This window comes from Lissotriton helveticus, chromosome 2_2, assembly GCF_964261635.1.
Source record: "Lissotriton helveticus chromosome 2_2, aLisHel1.1, whole genome shotgun sequence".
Lineage (NCBI taxonomy): Eukaryota > Metazoa > Chordata > Amphibia > Caudata > Salamandridae > Lissotriton > Lissotriton helveticus.
Window position 1 is genome coordinate 230,157,812 of NC_136060.1, and position 17,201 is coordinate 230,175,012.

A 17,201-nucleotide genomic window follows, 5' to 3' on the forward strand; every position below is an offset into this window, starting at 1 on the left:
GGGGGCCCGGCCGGGGCCCGTCACCCGTGTGAGTGTCTGAGTGAGGCACTTTTGTGTGAGCAGTTAATATTATCACCAGTCCACTCGAATCTATGAAATGGCGGCGCCTCCTGAGAGACTGAGAGTCCTGACTTTCACTTTCCACCGCCGCGTATGCGCGTGGGGGGCGGGGGCAGGACTATCTGGTGAGTGGTGAGTGGTGACCAATGCCAGGCAGCCCCAGGGGTACAACACATGCGCAATCGCCGGCGGCGCTGCACGCAATGAGCTCACACGTTTGAGTAAGGTGTGGCGTGTGGCATCACCAGGGGCGCGCATAGCGATAGTCAAAAAGACAGAGAAGAACGAAGACAAAGCCAGGCCCGCCCGCCCACGCTCAGGACTGTCCGAACTCCGAAGTAAGTCCGTCATCGGTGGGGCCTCCAGTGTGCTTGACAGCCTGGAGGAGCGTATCTCTGTTTCTAATGTGCGAATGGATCAGGAAGGACCTTGTGAATACCCCCATAGCTGCCAAGGTTTCAGATTGTCAGGTGTGACATTTTCAAAATTTCAGTGTAGTTATGAGTGACATTTCAACAACTATGATTGACATCAAGTAATGAAACAAATATCAGAAATAACCGACATGCCGAGTGGCTCCCCCCCACAGACAGATGTAGCCTGTGTTTAACTTTAAGGGTATTGGTATATTTTCCTAACTCAACGTTATAAGCAACGGCCTTTACATTTAATTAGAACTGTAAGTTTCAATTCAAATTTACACTCAAAATTATTTAGTTGCAAGTGTGACTGGAAAATCAATAAATATTTGCGCACCAGACACAAAAGCTAATTTAAGTTCCTTCAGTTGAGCCAGTAGCGCAGCACATACGAAAGCTCGGACCTGAAAAATCACTGTAGCAATAGATATCTCGGTAGTCCGTATTTCAGGCAGCTGCTCGATCTTTGCGCGCAGATACTGCTGACAACCCAGGGAAATTTGCGTTACTCTCTCAAAGGCGACACTCGGTTTACACAAAAATATCAAACATCTGCTAAAATAAAGTATTACTTTAAACTCCAACCCCTGTGGTAGCTTCACGCTTTTCCAACAGGGCAAGTTAAGCAGTGTAATTTAAATAATAGATGCACACTGCCCGGGGGCTCTGGTGTGCAGCCTCGCGCTATTTTTAACGAGTTGCACGGGCCTCTACCCACCCAGCACCTACCACTAAGTAAAAAAAACTGGTCCTCCACAGAAACTGGTAACTGTTCATTTCAAGCGCCGATTCCATTTCTGAAGAGCAGGGCGTCGCCACGGGAAAGGAGAAGGCCAGGGGCAGCAGCACAGCGGAGATACTGCCAAGGAAGGGAGAACGGCACCGCGCCAAATTGCCAGGCAGGAGTTAACTAATAAAAACAAACAAATACTGACTCTATGTATGGATTTTTAAGTGACATGTTTTTGTTATGGAGAAAAACGTGACCTTTAATTGCAGGTCCCTTTTATAAAAGCTATAGTTAAAAGACCACACCAAATACATTCTTCATTTCTTTGAGACCTCCTTTATTGCAAAAGCCGATCTCTAGAGGCAAATATGAGTGTACTGTGGTAATATGATAGGTTCTGAATAACAAAATACCTCTCTGCGGGGTTTATTGCAGTGTAATAGAAATTTTACGTTATATCCAGGCCACTGGAATTATGCGATTGTGCAGCTGCAGCGATTTTAGCATAATTATTGATTTGCCGCATTTGCCACATAATCTGCAGATTTTAACAAAAACATTTTTTATTTCCAGCTGAAACTGTTAAAAAAGTGCTAAAATGCAGCATCATGCGTTGCTGCGCAGTGGAAGGCCCTTTGCAAAACTGATTATAACTGAATATTGCTATTTTTGGGTGTTAAAATGGTACTAATGAGATGCAATCAAAGACCATACAGTGTTACCAAGTTTAAGATGATGAGATAATGATGTAATACTATTACAAAATGTGCCACATTATGCCACATAATTTGGCCCTCTCCTGACGCATAATTCCAGTGGCCTTGATTATATCCCTAGTCACTTTTTCATAGCTTCTCATAATAAATGGATAAGGCCTATTGCTTAAAGTAAAACTGATTTGAATCATTTTAGAGAGCTAGCAGGTATGCTTAAGTCTTTTGAAAAAAGTACAGCCTATTTGCCTCAGCCTATCACTTTCCTGAGGCTTGCCTGGTACTGCGACGAGCTGGACAGCGCTCAGAGTCCGCAAGTCAACTGACTGTAGTGACTGAGTAATTATGGTAATTTATTATCAGGCATTTGAGATTATCAGGGCCTCTCACATCCTGTTTGGGACAGTTGGGGCCCACAGTGCCCTTCTATTTGTGGTGCTTTGCAGCAGTTTTAAGATCCTCTTAGGGTTTCTTGTTGCTCAAAAGGATGTTATTTCTGATATTTATATGTTTCCCACGTCTTCATTGCTCGATTTTGCTCTCGAGAAAGTGTCACTCATAGCCTTTGAATGTCACTCATAATTACATTAATATTATGAAAATGTCACACATAAGCAATCTGAAACCTTGGCAGCTATGCACTTACACACAAGGAAACTGTGAATGAATCCCTTTATGAGTGCAAAAATGACTTGAATAGGAAACATATTTTTACACTTGTAAAAAAGCTATTTACATTAAATGTATGCAAAAAGGGTTGGGGAATCAAACCCTGTATCGGTGTACAGAGCATTTTCCACATATTGCTTCTCAATGACATTATATAGACTACCCTGTGTTTTGGACTGCTAACGTGATTTTTGTCATATGTTGTAGTAGTATGTTTTTTCACCTTTTTGGACATTTTTTGAAATGGGGATGCAAGTATAGGCTCTTCTGAATCTTGATAACATGTTTTTTATTTGATTCATCTTTAGCCAGATGACCTTCATAAGAACTGGAGTGGTATGAGCAAATTTAGAGCTCCTAGTGGTATTCGGAATGATTTTTTTTTTTTGGCATGCCATGTAAAGAATGTTTTCACGATTTATAATTTGCCAAATTTGGCTTCAGCTATCTTTATTCTAAAGCTTGCAGTTTCCAGTGTAGATGGTTTGTGGTTGTGTTGGGTATACTGTTGTATTATGCTTCCTCTTGTTTGGCTTCTTTTTAGTAAGGATTTTGAGAGTTCCCGTGGCGTTATCGGGACCACAGTTGGTGCTGCTGGGTAAGGTTATGTGGGACTACACTTCTGTGAGTTTTGTAAGGGTGGTCTGGTAACAATGTTAGTCACCACTGAGACTATACCAATCGGCACCCATTAAATGTTTGGGGATCAAAAGATCACCATCAAGAGTGTCTGATTCTTTTGTTGGGTCTCTTACTATTTAGAGAGCGACCTGTGCATTGTCAGTACACGTGTGGAACCCAATATTGTGATTTAAAAGTAGATTCAATTGAGGCTCTGGGTATATATTAAATTATATTTTTGGGGGTGCTGATCCCTTGGGTGGTTTAGGTTGTTATTGTCTTGGTTGTGCTGAACTCACCATGAACATGTATTCATTTCAGACATCCAGTGAAGGGGAGAACTAAAGGAAAACGTTTGCATTTTGCCAATAGGCACAAACCAAACTTCTCTTATGCTGACAAAGGTCAAGCCAGACATATTTAGGCAAACTGTTGATTCCGATAAATTGAGTAACCTATTTCCAGACATTCGTACTTGACACACATAGACTGACCAGGCAGAAAGGAAACACTATCTAAGATGTAAAGGACTACCATGACTTATTGCTGGTCAGATTCACAATATCCAGTGCTCCAAGTCCTGACAAATTCCTTTTACCCTTTTTGGTTGGAGACAATGCAGAAACCTATCAACATATATATGTGGGGGGCCCAAGCTCTAGTCGGCTCTGTGCACAGGCAGCGGGTCCCTGGCTTGAGAGCTCCTGACTGGGTCTGGACCGTGGGGGGGGCCACTCTATATATTCTGCAGGGGGGCCCGTCAAGTTTCGTTACGCCACTGCACATCAGTGGAAGGTGCAGGCTCGTCCGCTGTCAGCGCAAGGTTCAGGTGATTTATTCTGAAAAGGTGGTTGGGGATAATTGTGAAGGGGAAAGAGTACTTTCCTTGCATTCCACACCTAATACACACTAGGCAGTGCTTGAACTACACAGTCTATGCTTGTGATGCCTTCCTTCCTGGTGAGACATAATAATGTGCAACAATGAAATGGTTGCTGAAGGACTCGATTTTCAGCCTGAGAAGGACCAGCTTTACCCCCTTCCTCCTCACCTAATGACAGCAGCATGGTTTGAGCTGCCTAATACGACCCTGTTGGTGCTCTATTGGGTAAGGCAGGTGGGGCTTAGGCTGATCAAGCAGCCCCTGCTGTTAGGGTAGAAGTGTTGTTTTAACAAATAAAATAAATGAAAAATTATTAACAAAACGTACACACAGGAACAACAGTGACTGATGATGCATCAAATTGTGAATTTCAAGTACAGTACTATTCCATCATTATGAAAGAATTAATCAACACCACACGTTTTATATTTTAGTTAATGAAAGATGAAACAATAAAACTAAATTAAAACATTGTGAAATGGTGGGCACATATGTTCAGTTTGTTTTACATAATTTTGGAAAGATTATCTCAGATTGTCTCAGACATATTTTGCAGCTCTTCCAGCAGATGGTTCACTCACTGAGATACACTCTGTTTTAAACAGGAAGATTTGCAGCCTGATTCATGAAAAACGGGATTTGCGAGTCTCAAATAGCGATAAAATGCGAACCGCTATTGAGAACTCGCAAATCTGAATTCATGAAGATTACCGGGGAAAAAAAGCGACTCGCACGCGGGCGCAAAATCCGTTAGCGACTAACGATAATCGCAGAATAATCGCTATTTCCGGCTACCTGCGTCGGGAATGCGAATCGCAATCACGCGCGTCGGGAATGCGAATCGCAATCACGCGCGTCGGGAATGCGAATCGCAATCACGCGCGATCGGGAAAACGGGAAGTCGCTTTTCGAGCACAGTGATGACATCACAACCAGGAAGCAGGCAGTTCCCACCCCATTCACCACAGTGAGGCAGACCTCGAGGGAGCAAGTTGGAAAGCAGCAGCTATTCTTGTGATTGCGAATTTGCTACTACTCTGCTGCCATGTCTGAGGAACCTGTTCCTGGCCCCAGCAACAGCACAGGGCGCAAGAGGAAGCTAAAGTTTTCTGAGCAGGAGCTCGAAAATTTGATAGAAGGGGTGGTGGCCAACCACGACAGACTCTTTGGGATAAACTCCAGGAAGGTCCCGGAGCAAGACAAAAGGAGGATCTGGCTGGGAATAGCCTCCAGTGTGAACTCCGTGGGTGTGGCCGATAGGTCACTGGAGGAGCTCAAGAAACGTTGGTATGACCTCCAAGGTCGTGCCAAGGAGAGGGTGGCGGAGCACCTTGGAGAGTCATCGGGCACTGGAGGTGGCGGACCTACAGTCCCTCCCAACACACCCTTGGAGGACCAGGTGGAGAACACCCTTGAGAGGGAGGCGTGCGTTGGCGTCACACTTCTGGACTCCTCCCGCCCCACCCAAGACACCCAAGGTAAGTGGCATGCGACTGCGACCCTGTCCCCTATGACCGTCCCTGACCAAATAGGCTCACATAATGTCCCTTAGTCATGCCTTTGTTGCGCATCAGGAAATGCCCTGAAGCATTGTGGGAGATGTAGTTTGTCCACAATGTAGTAGTACCACAATGCAGCCAGACAGGTTCCAAAGTACGCAAATCCACAGCCATCCAGGGAATGTCACCCAGCATGCATGTAACATCAGCACGTCTGACAGTCACATGCAACTAATGAGTATCCACTTACCCTCACAGGTGGCGCAGAAAGCAGCGACAGCGAAAGGCTGCAAATAGATGAGGAGGCCCAGGAGGAGGATTTCCAACCGCAAACCCAGGCACCAGCCCCTGCCGCTGCAACAACACCAGCAGCCAGGCCCCCCACCGTTGTGGCCCCTGCATCTGGCTGACCACCCACAGCAAAAGCCAGGACCCCCACCGTTGTGGCCCCTGCATCTGGCGGACCACCCACAGCCAAAGCCAGGACCCCCACCGTTGTACCCCCTGCATCTGGCGGACCACCCACAGCCAAAGCCAGGACCCCCACCGTTGTACCCCCTGCATCTGGCGGACCACCCACAGCCAAAGCCAGGCACGCCACAAATGTACCTCCAGTCCCTGCCGCACCAGCAACGCCTGCTGTGACACCACCTGCAGCTGGTGCTACGACATCTGGGCCTGCGACAGCGCCAACACAGCGGCCAGCCACTGTGACAGGCCAGCAGAGCAGGCGTGGGAGGTCTCGCCATCACACCACTGCTGCAATCAGCAGGAGGGGCAATGGACAGAGACATGCCTGTTTGAGCGTCGAAAGACGCATGTTGAGGATCCATCAGCGCCAGTCACAGCAGCAAGGTGCCATTCAGCTCCAGCTACACAAGATTGGGCGCAATGTGGCCGGAGTGGGAGACCGCATGGACCGCATGACGGCGGCCATGGGCCGCATGACTGCAGCCATGGAGGCCAACACTGCTGCGATGATCAAGCAGCGCAGTGCAGCAAGCCGGCGCCACCACCAGCTCATGAGCCGGCTGTCCTCCTACAGCAGGTCCAATTATGTGGCTGCAAATGCCACCTCACAGTTGTCGCGGCGGTCACTAACACAGCAGCACAAACTTGTACAGTGCTGTGAGGACATCACCAGGGTCCTGGAGCACCTCACCACGGCAGTTACGGCACTACACCCTCCTGCTCTACCTGCCACTGTAGGGGGTGACGATGGCAGTGAGGGGGCTTCCAGCGTCAGCAGCCAATCTGCCACACTAGTCCCGCCACTTAGGCGCAGCACCAGGGCAACGCCAGGTACAGGTGCCCCGGAAGAGGAAGAGCCTCAGAGGCGCTTGGGCATAACGCGCAGGAGGCGCAATTGACTCTTTCAGACAATCACTGGCACAGGCTGACTATAAGCCTGCCCTGTCCTTTGACACTGCAGTATGAAGGAATACTGTTAGTAGTAAATAGTTGTACTGATTACCTTTTTTTTTGTGAATGAAACAAATATATTTATTTTGCAGCACACATTAGCGTTGGGTAATCATTACATTTTGCATGCAATTGTGATTTGTGGGGTGAGGGAAGAGGGTGGGCTAGAAATTGTTCTCTGTGATGTGGTTGCGACGTCTGTGGCCTTCAGCTGGGTTCTCCCCGCGTGCATGGTGTGCATGTGCTGGTGGCCGGTCGTCCCCTTCTGATTCACTGCCTGAGATGTCAACAGGTATCCGGCGCTTGGTTGCAATGTTATGAAGCATTGCACAGACAGCCACAATGCGGCAGCACACAGCAGGACTGTAATACATGGCCCCACCTGTCTTGTGCAGTATACGGAACCTGCTCTTGAGCAGGCCAAATGTCCTTTCTATACAGTTCCTTGTCCGGATGTGCGCAACATTGTAGCGCCGTTGCTGAGGTGTGGCAGGGTTGAGGTAAGGGGTCAGGAGGTATTCCCGTAGGGCGTAGCCACTGTCACCTGAATGAGAGGAGCAGATGTTGATTGCCTGTGCAGCGCAGTTACTTCATAGCAATGTGACATTGTCGACAAAGTGTACTTACCAAGTAGGTGTCCTTCCCCAAACTCTCCCCTGAGCAGTCATGTGTGGAGTCCGCTGTGCCTGAAGATAAAGGAGTCATGGGTACTCCCTGGGTACTGGGCGACAATGTCAGTGATGATGGTCTTGGCATTGCAGACCATCTGTATGTTGAGGGAGTGGTAGGACTTTCTGTTGCGGTACATATACTCCGTGGCAGCTGGTGGGCAGATGGCGACGTGGGTACAGTCTATGCAGCCGAGGACATGGGGAAAATGGGCTACATTGTAAAATTGTAGTTTTGTCAAGTCCAATTCCTGTTGGCTCGTGGGAAATGTGATGTGACGGTGGAGCTGGGTGAGCATGGCGTCAACGAAAGTGTGGAGGCAGCGTGACATGGTGGGCTGGATATCCCCCCAGCAGCCGCTACTATGCCCTGGAAACTCCCGGAGGCCAGGAGGTGCAGTCTACACAATACCTGCACATGTGTAGGCACCGAATTGTTTCGCCTTGTTGGGTGCTGCATGAGGGGGTCAAGTTCATGTATCAGCCAGATGATCATTTGCCCATTCAGCCTGTATTTAGCAAATATCTGTTCTCTGGTTTGGCCCAGCAAGGTGACCCGCTGCCGGTAAATCCTTTCCTGCCTCATGTGTCTCCTCCGTGCTGCTCGCTGTAGCCTTCGCCGCCTCACCACCATGTACATTCCTGGCATTGTGGAACGCCTAATGCTGCTGCTGAATGTCCTTATGTGTGATTGGTCAGGCCTGAACCTGTTGGTGATTGGCCAACGGTTTTTCAAATTTTACTTATTCATGGCTTTTATGGTTACCACCTGCTTTGAGTTGTCCTTAATTTGCGCCGCGCAAACTGCGATTTTGGGGTTTTTCGCAATTGTAGATTTTTCATGAATGCCGATTGAGAATATATTGCGTTTCGCTATTTCTTTCGCAGATTCCGTGGTTGGTCGCTATTTCCGTATCGCTAATGCTCGACTACCGGGAATCTGCGACTATTATAGCGTAATCGCTATTATGTGTTAGCGTATTCGCTATTATGTGTTAGCGAATTCGCTATTTTGTTCTTGAATGCCAATTCCGTAAATTGCACCCGCAATTGCATTTTCACTGCGATTGCGGGCGCTATTTAGCTTCATGAATCAGGCTGTAAGAGTGCTCTAGTGGCAAAACTACAGTGACACAATCGCAATCTGGAAAAGGTATTCATTTTTGCACTCTGACACACGCTGAGATTTGCACTCTCAGCAAAAGTGCACTCAAAGAGACACCACAATATAGTGAGGCACTCATTTTCCAAAGCAGGAAGAAGTTTGCACTAATTTCCACTCACTCATCCAAAACACTCAGATGTAGATTGACAGATAACATTTTATTGGTTCAAAAGGTAAAGTGATGGACTATGTGACAAACTTTGGTGCTACTTCCACTACAAAGCTACTTATTAACACACACTCAGTGGATGACTTGTGTAAGTGGTTCCACAGACCATTGCCTATTCTTGACAAATGAGAAGAAAACTTTGTATTTTTGTTTTTGAAATGAATCCCGTTTTCCTTTAAGGAAACAAGGGTGCATTTAAAAAAAAATATTATTAAAAAGCCATGGTGGTCTGCTGACCCCAGGAGGCCACCATCCCTGTTATTTTTGTGATTCCCAATGGGTCACAAAGGTAGGTCTTTTTGTGACCCACTGGGATATCACAAAATGTGTCAAATACACACTTGTACATTACTGTTTGCGATTACCAAATAGCAAAATCCAACAAATTCGCTATTTGGTAATTGCAAACACTTACCTTAGTACATCTGGCCCTTAGTGCCTAATGAGAGAACATGCTCATTTATCTTTGGGAAATCTTGACTTGACAATTAAATAGATACATTTATAACCAAACATATTTTAGTGTGACACTACATTGGGCTGCTTCCTCTAGATGCCCATCAATCGGATCACTGTATCTGGCCTACACGCAATTCGCCTTTTGGGTTCCAAGACCATCTATGGCCTGTGTATGAATTGCCTTCCTGTTCACCAAGATTCAGCTGCCAGGCTACAGGTTATTGTGCTTAAAGTAGCAAATACCATGACAGCACCATGCACTATGGGCCAGATGTAGGTAATTCTATTTTACCGACTCATAAATACCGAATTTTACCGATTCGGTATTTATGAATCGGTAAAATAGAAGGTGTGAGATGTAGGTGAAATCGGTATTTGAAATACCGATTCTGTAAAAATCGGTATTTACCGATTCTGTAATTACAGAATCGGTATTTCCCATTGATTCCTATGAGCTTTGAAGCCCATAGGAATCAATGGGAAATACCGATTCTGTAATTACAGAATCGGTAAATACCGATTTTTGCAAGGGTGCAGGGGGTGTCACTTTGACACCCTCTAGCACCCCACAGCCAGGCATGTGTGCCATGTGGCACACAGACATGCCCTAAGGGCACGTCTGTCTGTCACATGGCATAGGTGTGCATGCACACATGTGCATGCACACCTGGATTCGGTATTTTACCACCCAATTGAATTGGGTGGTAAAATACTGATTCTATATGCCCTTTGGGACTCAGAAGAGTCCCACCTACATTTAGATTTACCGAATCTGTAAAATTACCGATTCGGTATTTTACAGATTCGGTAAATTTACCGATTCGGTAAATTTACCGAATCTGTAAAATAAATACCCCTACATGCCGATTCTTAAATACCGGTCGGTAACGGCCGAAATCGGCCGTTACCGACCGGTATTTAGGCTCCTACATCTGGCCCTATGTGGCTTATAACAATCAAAGGATTTCTGTTGCAGGCCGAGATGGGATTGCAGGTGTTGCTTTCCTGAGATAGCAGTGCAACACAGCAGACATTCCAAAGTACTGTGCTTTGCTCCTAGACCAAAATGTATTTGTGAGCCATGGAAAAACATGTAGATTGGAAGGACAGGGAAGAGACATTATTTTTATCAATATTAAGTTGCAAACAGTTGAACCTGTATACATTGTCACTATCCCTTCCAGACTGTTGAGTATTCCCAAGTCTATCTGCCGCACCTCTTCAGGCTGGAGCTCAGGGGCTCTTGCAGTTCTAGTCCAGTTTTGTTTATCACATTGCATTAGCTCTAAAAAGGTGCATCCATGAATACTCAGGTGACTCTGACACTCGCAGGATTGACAGGGAGCGCTGCGTTTTCCACTCAAGTGGCGCACCTTTGGATTTGGAAGTGGGCGGAGCGCGAGTTTGGCGCGAGTTTGGCAAGTTCGGCGTTTGGTGCTCGGTGTTTGGAGCACGGAGGGGGAGCGCGGCACTTTGAGCTGCTCCCACATCTGCACGGAGACCCGCTCGGAGACAAGAGCGGGCAAAGGCCGACAGTACCATGGCACTCACGGCAATTGCGGACCGGCACTTGTGGCACTTGCAGATCAGCGGAACCCAGCTCGCCGGGACCCGGACTCAGCCAGAAACCAGCTCACCCGGACCCAGACTCTGATTGACGCTGCCCCTAGAGGCTCCCCCTAGGCTCCCCCGAGGCTCCAAGCGGTTTTCAGGTGAGAAAACGCACTCCTTCGCCTGCATTGACTCGCCACCTAGCACTGCTTGACTCAAATTCGCCCCATTACACAAGCAGTAACCCCCTCATCCAGGGCAGTCCACCCCCCCCTCTGAACGCAGAGAAAGGTGATTGAAGAAAGAGGTGGAGGCGGACGGGTTAAACTGGCGGTTGATGAGCAGCGAGACAGGGCTCTAAGAACTCTACCAATAGCTTTGCTCCTGCTCCAGTAAAACACCTTAAGAAAAGTATTTTTAACCATTTTTAAAACCTTTTCAAATACTTGGCATTAACCATTCCACCATTGCCAGATCGGATCTTTTCCGTTGGAGATAAATGGGGATTATTGCGGCATTTCTTGAATGAGTCCCCCCCAGCTGCCATCATCGGACAACCATTCTGAACGAACAGCAGTCGTCTGCTCTTTTACGCCTGCCATTTCATGCCCCTCTACACTGGACAGGACACTGGGCAAGATTGACATATTTTTGCACACCTTTTGTAAATAGTTCTTACACCTTCAAAAACCTAAGACGTTAATTTAAAGTCAAGACATCTATTGTGCAGAAGCAAGTATGCGGATTAGGAACGCAGGCCTAATACAGTCTCAATCTAACTATCGCCCGCACAAGTCCGCAGGACGTCAAAAAGCAAGAATGTTACATCCTGTGGGCAAAGAAAATACAAGACATGATATGCCCCTACAGGATAGGACCCTACACGAGGGGAAACAATCAGGAGAAGATACGATAAATGCCTCCCCAGCTTCTGGATCAGCCCCCAGGACAGAGGTCAAAAACACAAACACAACTACAAAGGAGGCCACAGGAATAACGGGAAGCCTGGGCAACCATGACGATATGGACAATAGAGACCGGCACGAGAACGTAAATAATAGTGACATCACCTGCAGCAGCAGCAGCCTTAAAGGCAACTACGACATCAGGAAATACTTTCTACAACAACAAAAACAAGGTAATTTTATTGCCCTAGGTAAATTAATTGATACATCTCCCGACGCAGCAGGCCGAACACTGCTCTCTCCATCACCAACAACCCACCAGGCACAGTTAAATATGAAAACTCGAACCAGAAGCCATCATTGACTGTTCCTCTGTCACCAAAAGTGTTGATTGTGAAGGGCAACAAAATGCAACTTGAATCCAATCTAACCGACCACAATCGGACCAGAGTTAACAACTTAGGAATCGACACTCTGGTGCCTATAAACTTGTCCAATGATTCCTTAGGACCACAATCCACTATTGCTTTAGAGGGAAGTGAAACAAATAAGGAATTCTACACCCTAATAGAAAACACATTGATCCTGAGCGCCACCGGCACACCTCTGAAATTTCAGTTGTGCTCTCCGAACGCTCCGCATGTGTCGATTAAATTAGGGGACGACGATGATGATGTGGCCCCCCCATGACAAGAACATCTTGCCTCAGATTTGGAGAAAAGTTTAGCAGACTCTAAATAACAGCTGCCGCCCGGGGAAACTAGCTTGGCCCCACAAAAAATAGAAAACTACCTTCAATTAATTAATGGAGCCTTGATAACAATAGGAGATGCCGCACTAATGCACGCGGACAAACTTGACATTCAAATAAACATTCTGCAGTCCGTAGTAAGCTTGATCTCGGGAGTGGACTGAAAACTGGAACATCTAAACTGCTTAATACGTAGAGCGCAGGCAGACACAGACATAATGATGAAAACGAACGATTGCGGGTGTTCCCCGCTACTGCATTATCTGGAAAAACTCCCGGATATAATGAGTACATTGGTCATGAATCTCAAGCATGAGGTAAACGGAAGTAAGAATAATTCAACATGTTTCCCCCTTCAAAATCCAATACAGAGTCCAAGCGTTATGAACACACATAAAGGGACAATAGCCACATAATCACCTTTAAGGCCCTTTAAGGTGGAGATCAAACACCAAAACAACTCTAGGGGACAGACAACTCGCCTAGGACCCAAACCAAAGTTTAAAGGCCACACAGGAAAGTTTAGTGAGAACCCAGGAAACTCTCGGTAGTAATATTTATGAACCAAAAAGCCCATCGAATACTAACTTTCCGGTTTCAAACCTAGATCCACAACTACTATCACAATCCCATCAAACAATTAATAATATTCCTGGAAAACCAGACGATTTAGTTCCATCTCCCTTAGAACGACAATCCTTATCTAGGAAAAATAAGAAAAAACTGAAAAAGTTAAATAAAATAAAAAAAGACTAAAGTTACGCAAAAGGGAAAATTGAGCGTTGGTTCGCGCCGGCGAACAAGGATAATGAAACTACCGGAAGTGGGGTTCTGAAGAGCCAGGGTTTGACTTCGGCAGACCAAAATAGAGACACACAAAGAAGTGGAAAACTTACGATGGTAACATCTCCTAAGAACCCACCACGTGTCTCAAGCGAAAACTTGAACAAAGTCCCGACTGACAAATCTCCCGTGGCAAGCACTACCTTGAGTTATGCACAAGGCCCACAGGTCCACGACCATGGTCAGGACATCACGCATAGATCTGACCTGTAGACGTAAATCCCCTTAAGGACAGCCACACTGAATCCACATCCAACATACAACGTGAGTTAATTACAATTCAAGCAAACAACAAAGATGGCCTACTTTGCCCAGATCATACAATTACCGCTAGGTTTGATTCACACATTCACATCGCAAAAATGAACAGGATCGAGGAGGGACTGGTCCCAGATGACTCCGCCATGTGGAAAGCGCTTCCTGAAACTCCTCTGGCTCCCCTCAATTCATGGAACCCTGTTCAGCCATCAGACCCAGACCTTGTACCCGGAATACATCTTGCAAGGGAGAATGGACATCCTCAACAGAGGGAATCTCCTGCAACTCTGTGGAAACATTCCAGGTCTGGAGAATATAAAATCAGCAGACATTGAGAGGGTGGGTTTCTCTGGCCCAGGGCCTAGTGAACAAAATGAAATACCAGAGATAATCTTCTCTAATCCCAATATGGTGAATGCACTGAAGGGACACAAAACCCAACTGGATAATTGGGGTATAAAAATCAAGCCTCCTCTATTGATGAAATACCCGGAGAATTTGAAAGAAAAAAATCTTCAACAGGGAGATGATGACTCGAAGAGACGGAAAAACAAGACCAGCAAGTGTCTAACTCCATCTGCCACCGGATCCATCTTACATGGCTCAATCGGTGGCACACAAACAATACTGTTGAATAGCAACTTAATTCAAATTCTCAAACATACAGAAGGAGGTAACCGTTCTTGCTCAATCATGGGTCAGTGCAACAAAGATTGGTCTTGGCTCTCCCAGGTATTAAATTCTACTTCCTAATAGCAATATTGATGTTCCACTGAACAATCATCTGACAATAAAAAAGAAGCTGGTATCTTGTAATAACACCACCGGTCAAGAGTCGGGCAACCATCCAGTACCAACAAACTCCAGTATTGGCCATTGACCAAAATTTTACCATCAATATAGTGTCATGGAATGTTGCCGGGCTACGTGAAGTTTTGCAAAGCCCAGTAGCAGTGGGACTCATGGTTGACGCAGATATAATCTCCGTACAGGAAACATGGGCCACCTCCTCTACACCAATAGTGAACTATGCCGAATATTTTAAACCAGCAAAAAAGGCTAACATTTTTGGGAGACCGTCAGGGGGCATTTCAACGTACATTAAGCATCCATTGAACAATACTAAACACTTCAGATATGTTTCTGGCTGGAATTTTGAAAGGCCTTACAACAACCGATGGCCCGATTCCAATTCTTCTTATTAACATCTACTACAATCGGTATGGGCCAGACTCAAGCGATAAACTGACCCGCTTATTAAATGAGATTGAAATCTACGCAGGCATGGACTCAATCATCTTGGGCGACTTTAACATCCATGGTATAGGTCAAATAATTGATGTAAAAAAACATAACAGAAGCACCAAAAGATGTAATGCCCTCATTCGAGTCCATAACCTGGCAACATCACACAGCATAATTACAAAAAACATTCCAACAGCACAGATATCCCCTACGTTCAAGAATCAGACAACAATCGACTACATTTTACTAAGCGAACGCTTACAAAAACATCTGTTAAGTGATAATGTACAACCTCGGACAGAAAGCGACCATGCCGCTCTCATAATAACATTGTCTATGAAAGCGAAATTTAGGCATACTATGAACTGTTTTGGGTCCACATTTAGAGAGGAGCAATATAGACTCCTCTGAAGAATTAAATGGGGTCCGCTTCCGACTCATAAGTTTGCTGCATGGAAATCCATCTGGAAAGGCTGGCGGACCGGCTGCAACGATGTGGGCAGAATCAGAGAGTGGGGCGCTCTCGCATATGACTTAGCCCACCAACTTTGAAGGATCAAACACCGAAGAGCCGTCGACAACCCTATATACAAATTGGGATTCCAGCCAGCAATCAGGAAATCCTCAAAAGCACTCAACTCCAAACGCAGAGCCTATCGAGAAACCAGATCGACTAACGCAAAAAATGATCTAAAAGAGGCGGCCAAGAGTTGTTTGCGAAGTGAAACGCAAAGCAACAGAGCGGAAATGGTTGAACATCTTTGAGCTGCTTGCGCCCAGTAAGACCCAGGAATTTTGGCAATACATAAGCAAGCTTACCCAGGGAACCTGCAATAGAGAGAATCCCCTTGACGCAAATACTTGGATAGTCCATCTAAAAACTCTTTATACCAACGATCAGAGAAAAATTCAAGTAACAAAACATCCCTTGAAGAACATCCAAATGAAGAAACAACCGACCTCACGCACCCTCCAGTGAATGTTACACTGGCTGAAAGAAAAGTTCTAAAATCTATTTTGAAAAAAATACGTCACAATGGGGCCCCTGGACCAAATGGCTTGCCGGGCTCTCTCTTCCGTGAGGACATCGACTTTTGGACAGAGAACCTGGGTCAGCTGTACGCGGAGTGCAGACTCCTGACATACATCCCAGATTCCTGGAGGCATCTCTACTACATCCAATTTACTAAAAAGGACCAAGCACAGATGCTAAGAGCTATCGAATGATTGCCTTATTGGACGTGGAGGGCAAGGCATATGCAAGTTCCCTCCTCATGGAACTATCAAATTGGGTCAACGGGGAAAACTTACTTCCCTTCTATCAAACAGGCTTCCGCTCGGAAAGCTCTACCATAGATAACATCATAGCCCTATCATACCTAATACAACAAACAGCAGTTTGGGGCAACCAGCCTCTCTCCGCTTGTTTCATCGATTACACAGCAGCCTTCGATGGTGTAGATCGAAATATATTATGGAGGAAATTAGCGAGCTGGAACATCTGCCCAAAACTTTTACAAGCCATCAGATCACTGTATACTCAAACGTGGATATGAGTTAAACTCTCATGCGAATCAGCCACAAAAAAAATTAGTACAGACCACGGGTTAAAGCAGGGCTGTGTCCTTGCCCCGCTTCTTTTTAACTTATATACAGCTGATCTGGGTAACACATTGCAGGGAGCAAACCTGGCGACTCCTAGGATCAGGGGAGTCAGAATCCAATTGATTAAGTACGCAGACGACCTGGTCCTCTTGGATCACACCAAAGTAAGTCTTCAAAAAGGCTTGACAGCATTAGCAGTGTATAACGTCGAAAACAAGCTGGTGGCAAATCCTTCATAATCCAAGATATTAATCTTTGGCCGCTACCCAAAAAAGAAGTTGATAACATGGAGACTGGGATTGCTATTATTATCAATCACTGAAACATGCAACAGGTTCACCGACACAAGCTCCAGCAGAAAGCCAAAATGGTTACTTACGCCATTTGCAAACTCAATGCCACCTTGGAAAGTCCGACTACCACGTCCATCCAACGAGTTTTGAGAGCAAAATTACTGCACTTCCTCAATTACGCCATGCAGGCGTTCCCAGGCAAATTGGGGCAAGACCTTGAAAAAAATCAACTGCGCTGCCTACAAAAAGTTATTTTGCCTTCCGCTATGCACA

The 17,201-nt window shown here is 45.9% G+C and overlaps 1 long non-coding RNA gene across 2 annotated transcripts in view; it reads left to right on the forward strand.

Moving 5' to 3' along the window:
- Window positions 1-272: 272 nt before the first annotated feature.
- The window catches only part of LOC144821383 (uncharacterized), a 140,306-nt gene continuing 123,377 nt past the window's right edge, over window positions 273-17,201 (forward strand). For both annotated transcript variants that reach the window (XR_013608342.1, XR_013608341.1), the window contains exon 1: window positions 273-398. This is a non-coding gene — a long non-coding RNA (uncharacterized LOC144821383). The remainder of the gene's footprint in view (window positions 399-17,201) is intronic.